The sequence below is a fragment of the Pelodiscus sinensis genome, chromosome 2 (assembly GCF_052426305.1).
Source record: "Pelodiscus sinensis isolate ZL-2025 chromosome 2, ASM5242630v1, whole genome shotgun sequence".
NCBI classification, from domain to species: Eukaryota; Metazoa; Chordata; order Testudines; family Trionychidae; genus Pelodiscus; species Pelodiscus sinensis.
The window spans coordinates 54,351,479-54,372,592 of NC_143053.1; the positions used below are offsets into that span (position 1 = coordinate 54,351,479).

The 21,114-nt window shown below is 40.5% G+C and overlaps 1 protein-coding gene across 2 annotated transcripts in view; it reads right to left on the minus strand.

Annotated features, from left to right (window-relative positions):
• HNF4G (hepatocyte nuclear factor 4 gamma) overlaps positions 1-21,028 on the minus strand; it is a 98,393-nt gene extending 77,365 nt beyond the window's left edge. The window contains exon 1 of one of the 2 annotated variants that reach the window (XM_075920496.2): positions 19,643-21,028. The gene's annotated coding sequence lies outside the window, so the exon portion shown is untranslated. Of the gene's footprint in view, positions 1-19,379; positions 19,559-19,642 lie in introns of those variants that run through there. The other variant, XM_075920497.2, reaches the window with a different exon arrangement.
• Positions 21,029-21,114: the final 86 nt, after the last annotated feature.

A 21,114-nucleotide genomic window follows, 5' to 3' on the forward strand; every position in this document is an offset into this window, starting at 1 on the left:
TGGACGCGCCGCACCACATACGGATTGGAGGGGAAGGGAGAGGAGGAAGTTACTGCTCCAGCTAACCAATGGGTAGGCTGAGTTGTAATGGGTGTTCCTGGCCTCTCTTTGTCAGAAGTTGGGAATGGGTGACAGGGGAGGGATCACTTGATGATTACCTGTTCCATTCACTCCCTCTGGGGCATCTGGCATTGGCCACTGTCGGAAGACAGGATATTGGGCTAGATGGACCTTTGGTCTGACCCAGTATGGCTGTTCTTATGGCCAGCCCCACCACTACTGGGGTCCTGCGTGCTGGGCATAAATGCGGGGATAGGGAGGGGAGGCTGCTGCCACTGACCCAGCCCTCCAGTTAACTGGTTACCCCGGTAAGCATGCCACTAAAGTTAAAGAGGGGGCCCATCACAAACCTGTAGACTGATCTAATTTGCAACAGCAGGTTATAGTCCCCAAAGGACCATATTCCAGTTGTGAACTGACACTGCATTCTGCCATGTCCCAGAACAACCCCTATTTGTGCAGCTTCATTGGGTTTTATACCACTGGAATGTTCTTGAATACTGGAACAATTCTCAACTGGACAGTTTCAAGCGTTAGCTGAGCAGTGATGGGAAAAATGAAGAGAATCTGGCCCAATGTGGTTTTGAAGACACGGTAACGTATGGAACTGAATGAGGAAACTCAAGTGAATTTAAAAGTTAAACAGAATGAAAACAAAAAGTGCATCTCATTTTGGATGCAAATCATTGGAATAAATTAGTAGAAAAACAGTTGCCATCAATTAGGAATGTAAAATCACATTTAATCAGTTAACTGGCTAACTGCTTAAACAGGGACAGGTGGATTAGAGTGCCCCCTCCCACAGTGTGCTGCTCTCGCTGGACTGGGCCCACTGCCGATGGGGGTTGCTCCGGCCATACTGGAGGGCCCCTCCCACGTAGTAGGCCCCATCAGGCAAGAGCAGCACCCTGCCCACTAGGGATATAAAATCCCATTTAATTAGTTAACCGGTTAAACCTTATGTTTAATCAGTTAACATATTAAATGGTGGTGGGCAGCGGGGCCTGAGTATCCTGGAGCAGCCCTCTTGCTTGCCACAACTGGGCTGGAACAGCCCCCCACACACACACCACAGGCGGGGGCTGTTCCGGCCAGGCTGGCACACCTCTGCCAGTGGCACATCAAGGCCAGGTCTGCCATGCATGGGGGCTGCTCTGACTGGGTTGGAGTGCCCCCTCCCTGTGACAGGCCCCAGAGGCTGGAGCAACCCCCGGTGCACAGTGAGTGAGGGACTGCTCCAGCCCCCACCAGTTAACCATAACGGGTAAGCATCACCCACTAAAGATTATGCTTACCATTAATAAGGTCTTTTCTCTCAAAGATTAAATTTTATGGATCTAATCCTAAACCCAAAGTCAATGAGAATCTTTCCACTGAGTTCAGAGGGCCGTGGATAATGCCCTGAAGCAATATTCCCCACTGTACGATTCAGGCCTATCTTGAGAGCGTGATGCTAAGCCTAAACTTCCTAAAGATATTCTCCCTCTGCCCTCCTCCCCCAATCCATCACATTTACAGCTTCTCCCTGAATACCTGAGCAAGAGAAGGATGAAGCTGCACTGAAGTTAATCCCATGCTGATGACTCAGTCATTCCCCAGCTCCCAGTCATGTTGGTGTGTGGGAAGAAAGCTAATTTTGAGACAAGTGTGGAGAGAAAGCTAATTTTGAGATGAGAAAGCTGTGTCAGCCATTCTGGCTATTGTAGCTCAATATGGTATGTTTGTGTCATTGCTGGAGTACAGCAATGTTTACTCCAACCTGATTTTATTCTTCTAGTCACGAAGAGGTACTTTCCATTGCTAAGATCAGTCACAACTTGCCTGTTATTCCAAAGAGTAAAGGAAGAAACATAAATACACTATTATTCTTATTAAAAAAAAACTGGCAAAAAACACTGCTTTCTCAGTGCAGTCTTAATTTTTCTTTACATACCAACATCAACAACTTTTTTTGATGGCAAAGTCCCATAGTAAATAAAGTAAAGGAAAAAGACATTATGCAGACACGCACTGGACACTAGTTTTTTGTACACACACTGGACACTAATTTTGGGGGGGGGGGTTGTCACTGGGCTGCAGATCCTTAAACACAAAATAATGAAAAAAAAGTGACATTTATTTCTATTTTCATCAAGTTTTATGTTGTTTATGCTTTCTACATTGCACTTCAGGCTAAAGCTAGTTCAGAAAAAGAATCCCAACCTCATTTCCCTGAGAACCTATTTTATCTACCTCAACAACCAAGCCACTCTACCTTGCCATTTCAATTTTCACATATTTTCTGTTTGTGTATTAGTTCGATGATTCAGTGAAATCTCATCTCTCCAACCAACTGCCATAAGTTACCGTCCAGAACAAAGATCACTCTCAAATTCAATTTCAAACAAAATGAAAAAGAGAAAATCACAAATGAGACAGTAGACCACAACCAATACTGAGAGTTAGAGGAGGGTTATTCCATCTCTGCTACTGCTGAGTGGGAGAGCATTAATCAAAATCAGACCTTCTGAGGAATAGTACGGTGTCAATGTTAGTTGCAACTTGGCACAGTTGAACAATGCTACTTGCCATGAAAACTACAAACAACAATTTCCAGCTAGGATGAACTTAGCACATGTCCTTTTAATTTGAATGGGTGAAGAAGCATCCTTTTGCTCACTTGGCAAAAACATTGACATTGAACTAGAATTATCATTAGAGGTAATTATTTGTATCGTGGTAACATTGAGAGTCCAGGCCCTCATTGTACTAGCCTTAGTTTTGTTAATTATAAAGCATATAAGACACAAAAACATCCAGTAACCAGAAAAGGGACTGTCAATAAAAAGCTTGACAGGACTTGCTCATGTGGGTTTTCTTTAAAGAGAATCTTATGGGAGCTGTAAAACACTTACGTGCCAAACACTTTTATGTACTGGATGTGTGTCATTGCTTAAGAAATTTTGAGCAAAGGATCCATTAAATGCCACATTACAATTAGCAAACATTTATTCCGACAGTTGTGCCTACCATTAAGTAAAGCGTACTGAAAAGTTCAAGTCACCCTGACTCTACAGTAGTGTTTCTCAACAACTGGTCCATGGATCTCTTTGTCTATCCCAGAAATTCCCTGACATATTAATATAAATAGGGCAGTCAAACACTTACAATTAACTGTGCAGTTAAAAAACTGTGATGAATTGCATTATTAATTATACTGTTAAACAATAATAGAATGCTATTTAAACACTTTTGATTGTTTTCTACATTTTCAAATATATTGATTTCAATTACAGCACAGAATACTAAGTGTAGAGTCCTCACTTTATATTTATTTTTTATTATACATACTTATACTTTTTAAAAAACCATGAAATAGTATTTTTCAATTCACCTAATACAGGTATTGTAGTTTTATATCTTTATCATAAAAGCCAAACTTACAAATGTAGAATTATGTACAAAAATAACTGCACTCAAAAAATAAAACAATGTAAAACTTTACAGTTTACAACTCCACTAGGTCCCACCTCTTCTTCAACCAATCATTCCGACAAACACATTTGTTTACATTTAGGGGATATAATGTTGCCTTCTTTATGTTTACAATGTCATATGAAAGTGAGAACAGACATTTGCATGGCACTCGTGTACTCGACATGGCAAGATATTTACATGCCAGATGCAGTAAAGATTCATATGTCCCATCATGCTTCACTCACCATTCCGGAGGACATGCATTCATGCTGATGTAAGAATGCTCTTTCTTTTTTTTGCAAGCACTCTACGATACTTTGAAGATAGACTCTTTGCGACCACTGGGGCGTCGATCTTCTTGTAAGTGTAGATATGCCCTTTATACTGTGTGTGGCATGACTCTCAGCAATGATGCAAACTTTCAAAAATGATTGGACACCAAGCATCAAACTTAAAACCTGTGGAATTATTTCAGTGGAAGTGTGATAAAGTGAAGAAAACAACAACCTACTACAGACCACCGTAACATCAAATGAAGGCAGGTTAAAACATCATATCTCCTGACCCTACACATAACTAAATGCAAATCACGATGATCACGCCTTCAGTAATTATGCCCATTGCAAAAACTTGGGTAATGCAGCTGCCAAAAAAGCGAGTTGCATTTCACTGCCAAATAATACTCTCACACACCAAACCACAGATATTCAGAAGATAGGGAAGCGAAGCTGACAGAAAGAGTGAGAGCGTCAAGTTGGTTTGCCATTTATTTGGATGAATCAATGGACTTTACAAATGCAGAGTTTCTTGTGTATGTGTGCTATGCCTATGAAAGCACATTTCATGAAGATCTACTCTATTGTGAAAAACTGTCAGAAAACGCAAAAGGTGCTGAAATCCTCCAGGTCCTAAAAAGTATCTGACAGGACATGGATTTCAGTAGGACTGCTGCACTGAAATGTGCACTCACAGAGTGGCCACAATGACAGGCAGACATTCAGGTGTAGTGGCAAGAGTGATGGAACATTGCTTCATTCATCAAGAGATCTTGGCATCCAAGAAATTGTCTTCAGAGCTTAGTGATGTCCTCTGTATAGTGGTTAAAATGGTAATTTTGTGAAAGCATGTGGACTGAGTACTCACATCTTTACTACAAAGTATGAAGAAATGGAACCCAAACACTGCCCCTTACCATTACATGCTCAAGTGTGATGAGTATCCCATGGCAAAGTATTAAACCAAGTTTATGAAGAGCAATATGAACTGGAAGCCTTTCTGCCTCAAAAGTAATCTCCTTTGGGAGCTTACTATCAGGACTCACAATGGCTCACCAAATCTGCACATTTGGCAGATATATTTGATCACTTCAATCAGCTCAATCCTCTATTCAGGGAAAATATGTCAGTGTCTTTGTATTGGCTAAAAACATTATGGCCTTTAAAAAAAAAACCTCCAAGACTGGACAATTGTTACAACATGTTCCCCTCTTTTGCATTTCTGACTACTGATGACAGTATAAACATGGATTGTGTCTAATGAACAAAATGGGTGAATCCCATCTAAAATCAACTCTCCAAAAGTTTTCAAGGACTATTTCTAATCAGGATTTGTCTGATACACAGAAAGGGAAGCAATGGTTTTATGATCCATTCTCTTCTCTAGAAACTGAGGCCTCTCTATCACCCTCACTGGAGGACATGTTCCTGGAACTGTCAAGTGATGAAGTTCTGAAGTTACCACTTCATTAACTGATTCTACCTATTTTCTGTCTCAAAATCAAAAGTGAATACCCACAACTGACTGAATTCACTGTCAAAACTTTGCTCCTGTTCCATTTCACATAGCTCTGTGAACCTGGATTTTCTGTGATGACTGCAATGAAAACAAAATACTATAAATAGCTGAATACTGGAAAGTCACTCCAGCTATCCTTGTCAAACGTTCATCCCCAGATTAAAAGACTTGTATCTACAAGACTGGCATATACATCTCATTAACAGAATACTGAGTGAATCCTTCTGATTTTATTTATTTTTCTAAATTAAATCTACTGAATTATTTCTAATGTACAAATTATATATACAGCTGTAGACAAAATTATTGGTACCCTTCATCTGAAACAATGTATACAAATCAGATTAACATTTTCATATCACATAACTGATTGAACAGGACTTTATTTCAACAAATAAACAGAACAGAGGTCTGTGTGGATAAGCAAGTAAGAAATGTCTTACATGCAGACAGAACAAAAAAGAAATGTCTGACAATACTGAAAAGAACAGCAAAAATACAAGTGAAATACGGTCCTTCCTCTCTCTCTCTCTCTCTCTCTCTCTCTAACAGTCCACAACAGTTTTGGAAGGCAGCAAACTGCTTTGCTCACTGATTAGAAGTTACTTCCAAATGATGGGCCTAACTCCTCACACTGACTTCCTGTTTTACATTTGCATATCTCCATTGAAAACAGTGGACTTCTGTCAGGATCAAATCGTGTAACAGAGTGAAGAATCAGGTTCAGTGATCCTTACAGGATGATAAATATTAACAACAGCAACACATTTTAGCTTGACACAGATGTTTTTACAAAGGAAAACAAATTGTTTTTAACTAGTCAAAAACAGAGGTCTCTGACAGAGTTATAATGGCAGAATATTTTCACTCTGAAAAACTCATCTCAAAATATAGTACTTAGAATGAAATTCTTAATTTTTCCACAACTGAAGGGTTTTATTAATAAGGTTATTTCTGTTAAGTTTTTCTAAGCTCATACTGGATCACAACGGAAAATGACAGTATTCTACAGTTGATATTTTCTACTCCTATACCAGTTTACATTGATGTAACTCCACAAGTGTAACTCAGTGGAGAATTAGGGCCAGCAGACTTAGCAGAATGCACACTTCAACACAAATGCACACTTCCATCTCTGTACTCTATAGATTCTTTTCATTTGTTTCTACTTTCATTTGGAATATGCACGCTAAGTGTCCCCCTGCCCCAATTTTTCCCCTCCCACATTCAAAACCCCTCAGCCCAAGACCAGAGCCTACAAACCCCTGTCCCTGAACCCCCTGCCCCAGTCTGGTGAAAGTGTATGAGCATGGGGGAGGAAAAGAGGATGGAGTGAGCAGGGCGGGGCCTTGAAGAAGGAGTGGGGCAGAGGCACTGGAAAAAGGGTGGGAAAGGAGGTGGGGCAAGGTTATTTGGGTTTCAGGTAGATCCTGGATCGCACTTAAATTAAAAAATGGATCTTGCACTTAAATAGTTAGAGACCACTGCTCTATATTGTTAGTGCCATACTTGGCCTTTTCTTTTCTTCCCACATCTCTGCTTGACTTCTGCTTTCACACTTGAACATCAATTGCCTTAAATCTATTTCTGCCTTCATCTCCAGTCACCCTGATTTTTGTATTTCTGTGGCCTCCAAATTCAAGGTCTCAGATTGCTGTTGCTCACCCTCTCACATGTGCAAAGCATCATTCTCACATTACTGCCATCCTAAAATGATTCCACTGGCTCCCTCTTCACTCCAAGATCCAGGTTAAAAAGGTCTTCCTGATTTTTAAGCCCTCCACAGGCTTGCTCCAGTCTCTTTGATATGATTTCTCTCTAATTCCCTGTTTGTTTCCTATGCTTTTCTACTACTGGCCTCCTTGGGTCCCCTCACGCTATCCCACACATAGGGTATGTCTACACTTACATTCTCTTTCGAGAGAGGGATGCAAATGAAGACATTCAAAATTGCAAATGAACCCGGAATTTAAATATCCCACACTTCATTTGCATATTCATGTTATGGTGCTATTTTGAAATAGCGCTATTTAGAAATAACAGACACTATTAAGATGTGGTTATTTCAAGAGAAAACCCTTCTCTCGAAATAACTGGTAAACCTCATTGTATGAGAAATAACCCTTATTTCAAGAGAAGGGTTTTCTCTTGAAATAACTGCGTCTTAACAGCATCTGTTATTTCGAAATAGCATCATTTCGAAATAGCACCATAACGCAAATATGCAAATGAAGCGCGGGATATTTAAATCCCAGCTTCATTTGCAATTTCGAATGTCTTCATTTGCATCCCTCTTTCAAAAGACGGTGCAAGTGTAGACATACCCATACTGTGTCAACCAAGGAAGAATTTATTGACAAGAGTGGGCCAAGGTGGTCCCTTGCTATACCCTTGAAAATGGTACAACGCATGCACTTGTGCTTAGCCAGCTTAATTCTGTACTGCTGGTTTCACAGACCTATGCCGGCCCAGTCAGTTATGGACAGATTACAACAAACGTATAGGCTGGAACAGATCTTGCCTTCAAAGTGAATGAGGTTGTAACTGGAACTACAAGACAAAATGTGGAAAGAATTCTCCTCTAGCATTCTGCCTCGATACCTTCCCTTCCCTCTCTTAGGTGAATCACTTAGCAGTAGTTCTAGTACTGCTGATAGCAGCATGCTTCTGTCCGAATAGGAACAACATGACATCATGCAGTTTCTCATTCTGCTGCTAACACATAAACAAGTTGCTACTTTCCCTAGCAGCCATGAAGACTGACTGCTCAAAAATACCTATCCATGACCAGATTATGCCACACAAAAATATCCTACCTTGTTATGTCTTACCTATTTCTTAATACCAGTTCCTAAAGTGAGTGTCACATACATACTGCTTGAGTGAACTATGGCAAGACTATTAGGGAATGATTGAAGCTGTCAGTCAATGGAAAAATATTTTTAGAAAAATCAAGAGTTAACATCACATTAAAGCTCAACACTGTCTGAATATTTCTCAAGTGTAACAAGATCCAAATGTGGGATGCTATGTGTGACAAAGAACCAAAATGAGGAAACACAAATCATTATCCAAGGGGGAAACTTAAAATTCCATAGGATTTGTTCCTTCAGTAAATCTGTCTAGAACCTCAATTTAATGTTCTTTATTGTTGATGTAAATTATTATCAACAATGAAAGTATGAGATAGATAATTTAGGTAGAACACTGATAATTTCAGGATTAAAATAAATTAATACCCTGGATATTAGAAAAATTGGAGAGGTATGTTACCACGTATCAGATTATCCTACCAGCTCAGTCAATTTATTTATTTTAAATCCCAATTTAAGAGTCCCAAAATATGAAATTTTTATTGTCTCTCTTGTCATTTTGGTAAAGATTCATTCTTAAAAATAAAAATCAGTTGGGTAAACAAAAATAGGGTTTTTAATGGATTACTAGGAGGCTGCAAACCCTGCTCACTATTCTTGCCAACCCCCCTCTCTGGAGAAAGGTGTCTGGTCAGGGGGAGAGTGTAGGAACAGGCTGGGGACAGGGTATCTGGCCAGAGGGAAGGGGAGAGGGCCAGGCTGGGGGTAGGTTTCTGGCCAGGTGGAGGGTGCAAGAGCAGGGGAAGGTGCAGGAGCAGGCTGAGGGTGCAAGGTCTCAGTGAAAGAAGTGAGTGAGAAGGCTTGGAGTGACAGGGGGAGGGTCTCAGGTTGGGGCGGTATGAGTAAGCAGGCTGGGGCTGTGGGGTCTCAGCGTAGGGCGTGAGTGACAGGGCTGGAGGTGCGGGGAGAGAGGAGAATGAACAGCTCATGGCTCCTGACCCCCCAGAGCGCCAGGGAAGCAGGAGAAGCGGAGGACACATTGCCATAGATATATGTATTACAATAATTTATTACATGCATCTGACGAAGTGGGTCTTCGAAAGCTTATGCTCCTACACTTCAGTTAGTCTATAAGATGCCACAGGACTCCTCGCCGCTTTTGCAGATTCAGACTAACACAACTACCCCTCTGATACTTGACAATAATTTATTAGTCTGTGTATATATGCAAAGCAGTCTCCGGAAGCCTAGACTATTGGGCTGCGTCTACACTGGTGCGATCTTGTGCAAAAGCAGCTGCTCTTGTGCAAAAACTTGCTACCTGTCTACACTGGCAGCGTGTTCTTGTGCAAGTAAACTGACGTTCTAATGTATGAAATCAGGGCTTCTTCCGCCAGAACTCTGATGCTCCTGCTCAGGAATAAGCCCTTTTGTGCAACTGTTCTTGCTAAAAAGCCAGTGTAGACCGGCAACATGAATTTCTTGCGCAAGAAAGCCCTATGGTTAAAATGGCCATCAGAGCTTTCTTGCTCAAGAGAGCGTCTACACTGGCAAGGATGCTCTTGTGCAAAAGCACATCTCTTGCGCAAAAGCACATGCCAGTATAGACGCTCACTTGCGCAACTACTTTAACACAACTCTTGCGCTAAAGAGTTTTTGCGCAAGATCACACCAGTGTAGACGTAGTCTTGGTCTATAAGATACAAACAATAAACATGCATGTACACTAGCTCTGAGCATCCTGAATCTCGTGCTTACCCTGTACATATTTCATGCTGTCAGTAGATAACAGTTTAAAAATCTGACACATTAAAATGGGAAAAAATGAAAATCTGTATCAGAATGTGTTTCAGAATACAAGGAAGTATTCAGAAGTTTGAAAAGAACAGAAGAAAGGATTACATTGAGTGTATGCACTGCAAATAGCATGGTCCAATAAATACTTATAGGGTAATACTTCCAATTGTACAACACTAAATTGTTTATTCAATGAAAAGTTTTATTTGGGAATTAGAGATATATTGTTTATTAAACTCAGAGGTAGCACTGAGTCTTGAGGGGTGTTTTTTAGTTCCACAGCACACCACACTGAATTCTGTTCATTAAAAGCATTAAATTACTGAATATTTTTCCCTTGTTATTTCAGCCACCAAAATAAACTCTGATATTTACCCAGAAAAAATAATAAGTTTTTCCACCGATGTCCACCTGTTTTTTCTTGTTGTATTCATAACATTGATAAATTCCATGGGTGACCACGTGCTACCCACCAGAAACTAATGCCTGCCACCATGAGTTCCATGGAACTCAATTTGAGAGCCTCATCTTTCTTTACTATATAAACTCAAATGTTTATAGATTAGTAGGTACAAGTGGTGTTATCAACCTCTCTTACGATTCGAAAAACAAAAATAAATAAACTGAATACACAGAGTAAATTGCTGAGAGGTCCCCCCACCCCCTTAAATTACATGACTAATGAATGAGGCATATAAAATGCTTCTGAATGGGTTTAGGTCAAGATGTAAGGTTCCTCCTTAAGCACATTATTGATTTGCAAAAGGGATCTGACTATGTCAGATACCAATATCAGAATCACATGCTTTGTGTCAGTGTGAGAAGGTGGGCAACTAGCAATTTTATATTAATAATCAGTTTTACCCCAACTATGGATAATGTAGGATTCAGAAAAATACTGACTCTCAGACCTTATCTGAGCTAGGAAAATTTCTCATTATTTTTTGTCAGTAGTAGAATTACATTACCACTATAAACTATGTAACTGTAGACCATGTGGAATAGTTACATACTTGTAAAAATGCTTGTGCTTAATCTGCACCAATGCTAAAAATGCTTACATATTTTCCTAGTAAAGATATATTCTCACTGACAGGCATTTTTGGTTCCTCTAGTGTTTTCACATACACATATGTCTTTGAAAAGATCAAAGATCCACACACATGAACTTCTTGAATTTAGCCCATTAACTTGAATTATCTCACAAGTTTCCTAATTCCCTCACAAAACTGAAGGATTAGCTGTCTGCCTACACAACCACTTCCTCTGACAGAGCTTGTTCTTGACAAACTGCAATGCCTTTATAGTTGCTACCACTGCAAAATACTTTTATTGGGCCTGTAGCTAACGTAGGGGGCAGTCCAGTTCCCACTGGTGTAAATTAGAATTTGGACTTCATTGGAAATAAGATCAGCCCCAAAATAAATCATTAGGGAAGAGAATTTAGTCCCTTTAGACACCACAGCCTCATTCAATGGGCAGGGCATCATAATTGAAAACTAAGAAATCTTTAGTAGTTACTGTGGAAAGTAAAGATATCATCAAAAAGAATGCTTCATCGGTGCCTGAGAAAAAGCTTTCTCTCTCTTTCTCACTGAAGGACCACAGATTAGGTCAGGTTCTTGATCTAGGCTAGGTGATGATAATGGTGCTACTGTGTTAATCCACAGTCAAATGAACTGTAGTTGTGGGATAGGCATTAATCTATTCTGTATATAAAAGTGCACTACACCACTGTGCTTTCGGGCTCTTTATTATTCAATTGCTAGGTCAGACCTAGAGGTGTCTGTTCCCATCAATCACAGCTGGAGATGACTTTTTCCACAGACTGATGATAAAATATAAAAGCTATTACCTTGATTAACCACAGACATCACTGTTATAGAATAAGAAAACACCATTTTTACAGTCACTCTTCAGAGCAAAGCCACTTTTCCAGGTCTTCTTTGGCCTGTTGGTACCAAATGAACAACAGCCTTTCCATGTCTATTTAGCTACATGGTCTTCACTGATTGCTGAATCACCTTTATGTTATGAGCCCTTCTGCCCCTTTCATACTTCCCAGTACAGCAGAGTTTTAACAATTAGACACTACCTTGGCTACAGTTGCTATATTATGTATCTTGATCATCTACTGCCTGGGTGGGAAATAATGAGTCTAACCTAAAATGTGAAGCCTCTAAAGGCGTAGAGAGCCAAGGGTTAAAACTATTTGCAGCAGTAGGTTAATATTATTCTCTGAACCAATATGAGCTGTGCTCATGTTCTTCCTGCCAAGGATTCTGCTGCATTCTTAGACTTTGTGTGGTGCCATACATACTTATAGTGGTCTTTGCCAGGGTACTGGCAGAGTATTTCATTTTTTAGCTTATTTTTTCAACTTCAAATGCATCTTAGGAAATAAATTACTTTACCTATTACAATAAAATAAGATAAAAAAACCTGTTATTAAATTTTATACCTACAAAACTCATGGTGAAATTTTTGTGAAAATTTGAATTCCTTTTTCAGCTGCTTCTTGCTTATAGTAACCCACTTAATGGCTCTTGTCCTTGGGCTATAAACGTACTGATTTAAAGTTTCCCATATTTCTTCAATTTTTTAAAGGGGACTTTATTGCCTTCCTATTGAAAAAAAAATTACTAGAGTAGAATTGCTTGTTCTCAGATGTTACCATTAACTGACATATTGTTCAAAATTGAAATTGAGTTGCTGATCTCAGTCAAGTTTTTCATGGACAAGTATCCAAATCATAAAATGCACTGTTACATTATCTGCTGTTGGCAGTTACAGCAGGGTGAAGAAGGAATGAAGGCATAAAGATTGAATTATCTTCTCAGCCCTTCCACCTAAAGATTGAGACACAGTTTAGAGCAGTATGAAGAAGCCTGCACTGTTCCTGCCCATGCTATATCTACTTTACAAATAGAGGTTCTCATTCTTCAAGGTTGCCAATTTGCCATTTTCTCCACAAACACTATGATTTATCAAAGAAATCAACCACTAAAAAAAACCCAAACCAAACAAAAATCCTTTGGTTCTGTAGGGAACTCATCCTCCTAACAGGGCCCAATCATTTCAAGTGCTGAGTATCATCAACCCCTGTGCCTAATCTAGATTAGATTATTCCCTGGGGGCGAGGATAGTGGCTTTATTCCTTATAGTGCTACTATATTCAATGTTATATAATATTAATGAATTGATAAAAGATAGCAGCCTATCAAATCAATTTGTTTTAAATATGTTGTAAATAATTTGAGAGTAGATCTTTTTGGAGACCCACTCCAAAATACCATTTTTCAGTTCAGAAGCTAGATAGAACAAACAAATGGGATTGCAAATTTTCACATCAATAAATCCTTCATTGCACCCTTAACCCTCCCACCTCTACCCCATTTTTCCAGTAATCTCTGATGTGTCTCATCTTCTATGTGAATTCTAAAGGACCTTCTGTTCTGTTTTTGTGTGCATTCTTTTTCCTTTTGATATAATGACTAGACTTTCTTTGTATCGATTTGATTCTTACAGAACACCTTTGTACTGGGACTATTTATCTACAAGATTCTTAAAAAAAATAAGCAGAATCTGATTCTGAAGCTGATTATATCTCTTTCTTATTATTATTTCTTTTGTCACCAGCAATGTCACAACCAAAATTATTTATTATTAAATGTTGTGCCCTGGTTAGAATTTATGGCAGAACAAGTTCTGGCAGTACATATCTATTTGGGACTAAAAAGTGTGTATGCACGTTCACCTAAACCACTTCTTAAAGTTATTTGTTTAATATTAATACAGAAACTCACTGAAGCTCAAAGCAAAGAGCAAGAATAACAGGAAAATATATGAAAGTCAGAAACAACAACAGAAGAGTCTGAAAATGTTAAAGTGAGCTGCGGCAAGAGACTTGGAAGATATTGAAAACTTCTTAAAAATATAGTTTGTTATGTAAAAAATCCAATGTATTTTGGGATCTAACCATCCAAAACAGAAACTAATAACTGGTACCAGCAACAGAGAAAACATGCATACGTATTACACGGCATCAGCTCCCAGCAATGTCTGTCCAACAAGAAAAAATAATCCGTGTATTTTCAAAACATAAAGATTCAAACATAAAGATTATTAATTCAATTTTCCTGGTGACATGCTCAAAAGTGCAGACTGAAGGGCAACTGAACAAACATCATATAAAATTACTCAACCGGTAGCCAATCCAAAAGGTATCAAATCAATCTAACAGAATCACTTTGTGTCTATCTGACCAAATGTATTAGTTTCTAAAGTTCCACAGGACTGCTCCTTGTTTTTAAAGCTACATACCAACACAGCTACCCCTCTGAGACTTTCTTCCAAAAAGGAAGACCATTTCCATTAAGAGATTTTATGAAATCATGCAAAACGATGGCAGTACTAAAATGGGGCAGTAAATAGTGTATGTGATTGTTGCTAGGTTGCCAGTTCAAATCTAGCCCAGGGAGATAGCGAAATTAATGTCTGACATCTAATTCATGTTTGGCAGTCTGTATGGAATGAATTGATGAAATCAGTATAAAAACATATAAATCACCACATCACAAAAAACAAATGCCATACTTGTCGGCAGCCTTAGTGAAGAGGCCAATGATCCAATGGACATGAATTCCTCAGTCCTTCGGATCTACAATGAAGTAGGCTGGTGTTGAGGTAAAGCAGGCAAATCTGTACTGTTGCTCTACCGCATTTTACCTGTTCTTTGAACTAGAGGACTTTAATCTCCCTATGCAGCTGACAGTTTGGTATATTTCACATAAGAAATACAACAGCAGATATACACCAACCAATACTGACATACCAAAAAGCTTATCAGAAAGACTTGAATACTGTGTTCCTTTGTTGTCCCTGTCCATCTAGACGGCAGTTTTGGCAGAGCTCAGAAACAGATAATCCAATATCATGTAAAAAAGTAGAGGGAGGATCAGAGATCTGCAGTTTATGGAGTGATGACTTAGGGGAGGGGGAAGCAGTGGCACTAAAACGAGACAAGAATGAGCCAAGGCCAAGGAGCCTAGCCAAGTCAATGAATATATTCAATCAGTGTTTCCCTGTACACTGTGCACTTGTGCAGCAACTCAGGAGAGATTCAAATACTGTCCAGTTGATTAGCAGAGCTAGATTTTTTGTTTCTACTGGTGGTGCACATTTGCACATTTTGCACATAAAATTATTCTACTCAGCGATGAAAAGATTAGAAGGAACATTGTATTCAACCCCACCAAAAAAGAGCAAGCTGAGGAGGTCCTGGTAGAGCAAGGGGCTACACAATCATATTCTGAGACTGCACTATGATTCTGCGGTGAGCAGTATCTCACTTTGGCAACTCATTTGGGCACAGCTTATTTTGTGGGTGGAATTTAGAAGAATAAGTCTGCTTTCCCTCCCCTATCCATCACTTTGTTTGGGCAGGTATTTTCACACTCACAGTAAAATATTTAGGAGCCTGTTTTGTAATATAAATAAAGACTTCTCAATTAAAACAAGTTTGGAGACAAATTTTGTCTGGGTAGAAATAGATAGTAGGAGCAAAGTTATTTGCAGGTGCCTTGTGCTGCTGGAATCCCATTGGCCAGGAAAGCTATGGATTAAGGAATATTTGGTTGAGTATTCAGAAAACACCCCTGGTTAGTGGATGCTGATGCCTCTGTTAGCTTGTTAGTAAGCTCTAGTGAATTACCAAACCCGAGTACTATACCAGATAGCAATCCTGCCCTGTTACTTCATGAGGAGGTAAAGGGGATAAGAGGATCAGGATTAAGACTCTCTAGATCCTTCCCAAAGGTGTGCCACAGAGGGAAGGATCTAGCCCTGAGACTGTGGGCTGCCATGTCATCTTGTAGACTAAATCTCATAAAATTCATCATCCGAAATGCAGAAAAATAGTTCTGGAGCTCAAAATAATGAATTCTGTCATTTCCAATAGAAGTGTGAAGGGAGAATTATGAATGAACCTTTTAAAAATACATATGTGGCAGGAGATTGCCATGCTACAAAATGAAAACAGCATGCTTGTGTTTCAATGGCCCAATCCTGAAACCAAGACCTTTCATTTTCAACTAACTTAAATTGACAATTGAAAAAGGTTTGAAAATGTAGCCTTTCAGTTTGATAGATTTCAGCTATAACATTCTAGACACTATTTCAACCCAATTTTTAAGGGTTTGTAATTGAAATTTTAAAATGAAAAAATAATTGAATCAAAGGATGCATTAAAATATCTCTTATGTATCAAATGTGCTGCTTGTTAAGCACACTTTCTGGTTTTGATGCAAATCTTTCCGACATTACACAAATACAGGATAATTTAAAAAAGTAAAACAGGTTCTGTGTAATGTGTGTACTTCAGTTAATATAACTTATGTTACAAATACTATTTGCTTATGGAATGATTTCTTATAACAGATAAAAAAATCACTATGATATGAAGTGATAATTTACCACAAAATAATACCAAACTTTATCTTCTAATAATGTCCATATAAACAGTGGAACAATGTAGCCATCAAATGCTATCTATTGGACAGCAACATGAGGCAGTGTGGTGTAAGATACAGTATATACAACTTTGCCTACACTTCCCTCCTTAACATTACTATAAAGAGGATCTCTTCACCTGTTTTTTAACTTACAAAGTAAAAGATGGCTTTCCATACAGCTGAGTTACTCAACTGAATAACAAGTGAAAAGAAATTAAAATCTTTAAAACCTTATAAGCTGTAAAATCTAGCTAGCAAAGTGCCCTTATTACTATAGAAAATGAAGGTTGTGTGATCCCTGAATAGCCTAACCACTAAGGTATCAAATAGCTGATCCACAGGCTGCTTTGCCAGAAATAGTTACATTACTGTACGGTATTATGGGCAGAGAGTGAAAGAGGGGGAAAAGGGGTATGGAATATACAGTCTGAAGCACAGGTACGGAAATTAAGAAATGGAGTGCAGTTGTCCATTTTACTTTAAAGAGGTTCGCAGCAAAATCTATTTGGCTCAGAATGACAATATAATACCAGTGATTGATTCTTAACTCAACTATCTGCATACTATACTTATTCTTGATATAATCGATTTTTTCATATTTTACTGAGTACTCAGAAATCCTTCAGCCGGAACAACCTTTTTGCAGAAGGTATTATATAAAAATGCCAGGTATTGTATTAATAATTTTTGGATGTCTTAAAAAAAGTTTGGTTTTACTGGGACATATAATGCTGGCTATATGATTATGTATCTTCAAAATATGTATTGAACCACTCTTTTTCAGGAAAAATCTGAGTGGCTCCTGAAAGAGGCAATGGGAGCTGAGTGTACTCAAACCATTATGGGATCAGGCTCATATATGCGAAGTCAGTAGAAGATTAAAGTAGTTTATGCTTTATAGCTAAACGAATATTCTCACCAAAATGCTGAACAAGTTATTTCAAGCAAACTGACATCCAAATTCTCATTCCTACTGGTGCAAATGCACTGCAACTCAACTGAAATCAAGTATGATTTGGTAGATATGGATGTGATAGGTATAGGATCTGAGGAAGCATGGGCGGTAAAGATGTCCTTACACAACCTTGAGGCATCCTCACCATGGCTGTGTCCAGACTCAGGGGTTTTTTCGGGAAAAGTAGCCTTTTTCCGAAAAAACTTCACCTGCGTCTAGACTGCAGCCGCGTTCTTTCGAAATTAAATCGAAAGAACGCGGCTTTTCTTTCGACAGCGGTAAACCTCATTTCACAAGGAAGAACGCCTTCTTTCAAAAGTGCTTCTTTCGAAAGAAGGCGTTCTTGAATGTAAATAGGGCTTCTTCAAAAGAGAGCATCCAGACTCACTGGGTGCTTTCTTTCGAAAAAGCGGCTTGCTCTTTCGAAAGTTCCGCGTGCAGTCTAGACGCTCTCTTTCGAAAGAGGCTTGCAGTCTAGACATAGGCCATGCGCCTGGTCAGTATCCGGATTAACTCTCAGTACAAATCAGAGCAACCTGAGGGCTGATCTAATTTATGTCTGGCTTTGAGCATCTATAAGGGACAAGTCAAGTAATTAGGGATTACCAGGTCATATACATACTCTGTTTACCGGTGGTCACTTTGGGAGGGTAGCACCGAGCTGCTATACTGCAAACTCCCATTACCTGGAGATTCCTCCTATGCCTAAGTGTATAGTTAGGAAAATGGCTTTATAGCACAAAGAATGGTAGCAAAGCAAAATAGTGATTTGGGTCTATTAGTTACTATGAATTTATACCAGCATAACTGTGAGCAGAATTTGGCCCAGAATGTCCATTTTCTTATTAAAAATACATGTTATGTAAAGTTATCCTTTGTGCTAATGCGCCAGTAGAAGAAACTTTATATGCTTTGTATGAGTTGCTCAAATGGAAGTTAACACAACTGTATTATGAGCTTGTCTAACACCTGCTTTTTTGTATGTGTATAAGATGAACCTTGAGGAAGACAGTGAAAGAGGAAGAGAGGGGACAGGAAACGGAGTACCAGACAAGGAATAGCCCTTTTAATTTTTTTTTTCCTTTCAAGCCTTCAGAGACAAAGAAATGATGGGAAGTAAGGACTAAGTTACAAAAGACCATTTGAAAGGTTTTCAATATTTTCTCTCATCATTAAAAAAGAAAAATCAACTATATCTTGTTCATAATATTCTGTCAACATCTGGCTATAATTGAATATTACAGATTACTTTTGGTCATGTTACATAAGATCCAAAATAGTACTTTTAAGTAATATAGGATTATTTAGTGCTTTATATTTTTCTCTAGTGACTTTTAAGTAAGTCCTAAATTCAAGAGATTCCAGAGCTTCTCCAGTCATCTGAAGAAGTGGGTTTTACCCACAAAAGCTCATGATACCATCTACATGTTCTGTTAGTCTTTAAGGTGCTACTAGACTATTTGGGGGGCAGGTTAAGTTTTGGAAGAATGGTGTTATATTTACTGCAAAGTATATATTGAAAAAAATATTTGAACCTATTTTCAATAGACCCCAGACAGGTTCGTCTGTCATTTAGAGTGCAAGCCCTGGTAGGCCTTAAAATGTGATCTACCATCTGTCTATATGTGCACTCCAGATAATTCTTTGCTTTTCCTGCGCTCCACACTATAATGGCTTTACCGTTTAAAAAGAATGGGTGTGTTTTAGCATGCTCTGAAAAGGCTGTACATAATTCCCAAGTGCCTTTGTGATCACCAACCCTACAATAACAAACCAGCCCACTTCATGTGTGGTCACGAGGTTACTGCCAGGAAATCAGACAGGTAACACATTTCCTTTATACTAATACAACTGCCCACCTCTTGCTATCCGAGCAACGCTATGGTAGAGTCTGGGAAATACCTTGGCCGTTCTAGCACTATCCCGGAGCACTGCTTTCTGCTTTTTTGCTAAAAGGCCCCATGGGCCTGCTGCGGCCCAACCCCCGCATACCTGCGGCGGCGGCACCCTACCAACATGGATTTCTGCAGCTAGCCTAGAGGCACGTGACCCGCCGCCTCCGGAAACCATTGTTCTCCCTCGCGCCGCCAGACCCACTTTTTTTTTTCTTTTGCGTTTGCTCTTGGCTCCGCGTCCAACCAGCGGCGGCTCCCGGGGCGCGCGGCTGGGAACCCGGCTGCCCTGCGCGAGGCAAGGGACGCGGCGCCAGCGGGGGAGGGGCGCTCCGCGCGCCCCTGTGCACAAGTGAAACTTACCTGCTGGGCAGAGCCGCTCGTTCGCCTCTCGGGGCGCAGCTCGGCAAGAAGTCAGGGCGGCGGCGGCGGCAGCAGCATTTCCCGCCCCCCGACCACCACGGGGCCCCTTGTCCAGCCGGCCTCGCCCCCCCGTCCTGCTCGGGCAGCGGGAGCTGGCTTGGGGTCGCTGGCAAAGCCTTTAGCATACGCGCCAGCGGGGGAATAGTAACTTTGCTCAATGGCGACAGGGCACCAGGCTGAGCCCGAGCATCAGATCGATTTACTAAACAAACTGAAACGTGGGTGGGGATGTTAAACAGTAACCAGCAGCCTCAAGGAAAACTGAAAGCGGCTCCTGCTGGCTCGGCTGCTCCCACGGCCCGGGCCCTTTCCGCGGGCGGGGCCGCTTCAGCCCTGGCGCCTGAGGGGGAAGCAGCTTTGCCGGGCCCTGGTACTGCGGCTGACCAGGAAGCCAAGAGCGAAGCTAGAAGCACTGCACCAAACCCCCCAGCAGCAGGGCCAGTCTCCCTGCTCGCATGCCGGCAGTGCACCTGCTTAGCTTCGGCTTGCCTCTCTGGAGCGAGGGGTAGCCCTGCAGGCTTGGTGTGGGGTCAGCGGCTCTATTGTTTTGAGAGAACGTTTCTCCACACACACCTCAGCCATTCATCCCACTGGCTCAGCTAAAACTCCCGCCACGCCAGCTAGCCACGTTGTGGGCGAGAAAGCGATTAGGTGACTAGGTTTAAAGGCCATCCTCGAGACTCGAAGGCGAGTCTTTGCCCCTCCGCACACGCTCAGCAGCCAATCACTCAGATCAGTGCAGCAGTGCCGAAAGGGGTGCTAAACCAGCTTTCTGCTGCTGAGCTGGCAGGGCAAAGGCAGAGCAGGACTCCTCACCGTGGCTTCGGGATCCCTCTAAACTGGAGAGCCGGGACAGGTGGGGCAGCAGCATGCCCAGCATGTAGAAGAGGGATGGATCGCAGCTGTCACTTTCATCATTTCCATATGGGAAATTGAAGTTTTTCCCCTTTTGGCAAAGGTGCTGCCTCGAGGACCTCAGTGAAGAGAAAGGGTGATGTAGCCCAACGCGCAAATAACTTATCAGTCCTTTCGAGATATTTGCTCCCTGAAATGTTTGTTTGCACGGAAATAAATACTTTTTAAAAAAATTCTGCCTAGCAACCCTGGCGTGCCAAGAGAACATTCATAGTTTGTTTTATCACTGGGGCCCAAGACATCAGCTGAAGGTTCTCTCTACAATGCTCTCTACGGTGCTTTTTGAAGCCACCGATGTGATTTTTATAGAGCAGACAAACGCTCGCAGATCCAAACTCCTAAATAATAGTGTGACCGTCGAAAACAATCAGAATAAGTCAAAGATGTTACTAACCTCGTGCATAGTCATTTAATCTTCTTACACTCCCCCCCCTCCCCCCCCCGCCCATGGTTCTGCCGTAAGAATAACCTGTAGATCAAAGACCTGGATCTTTCTC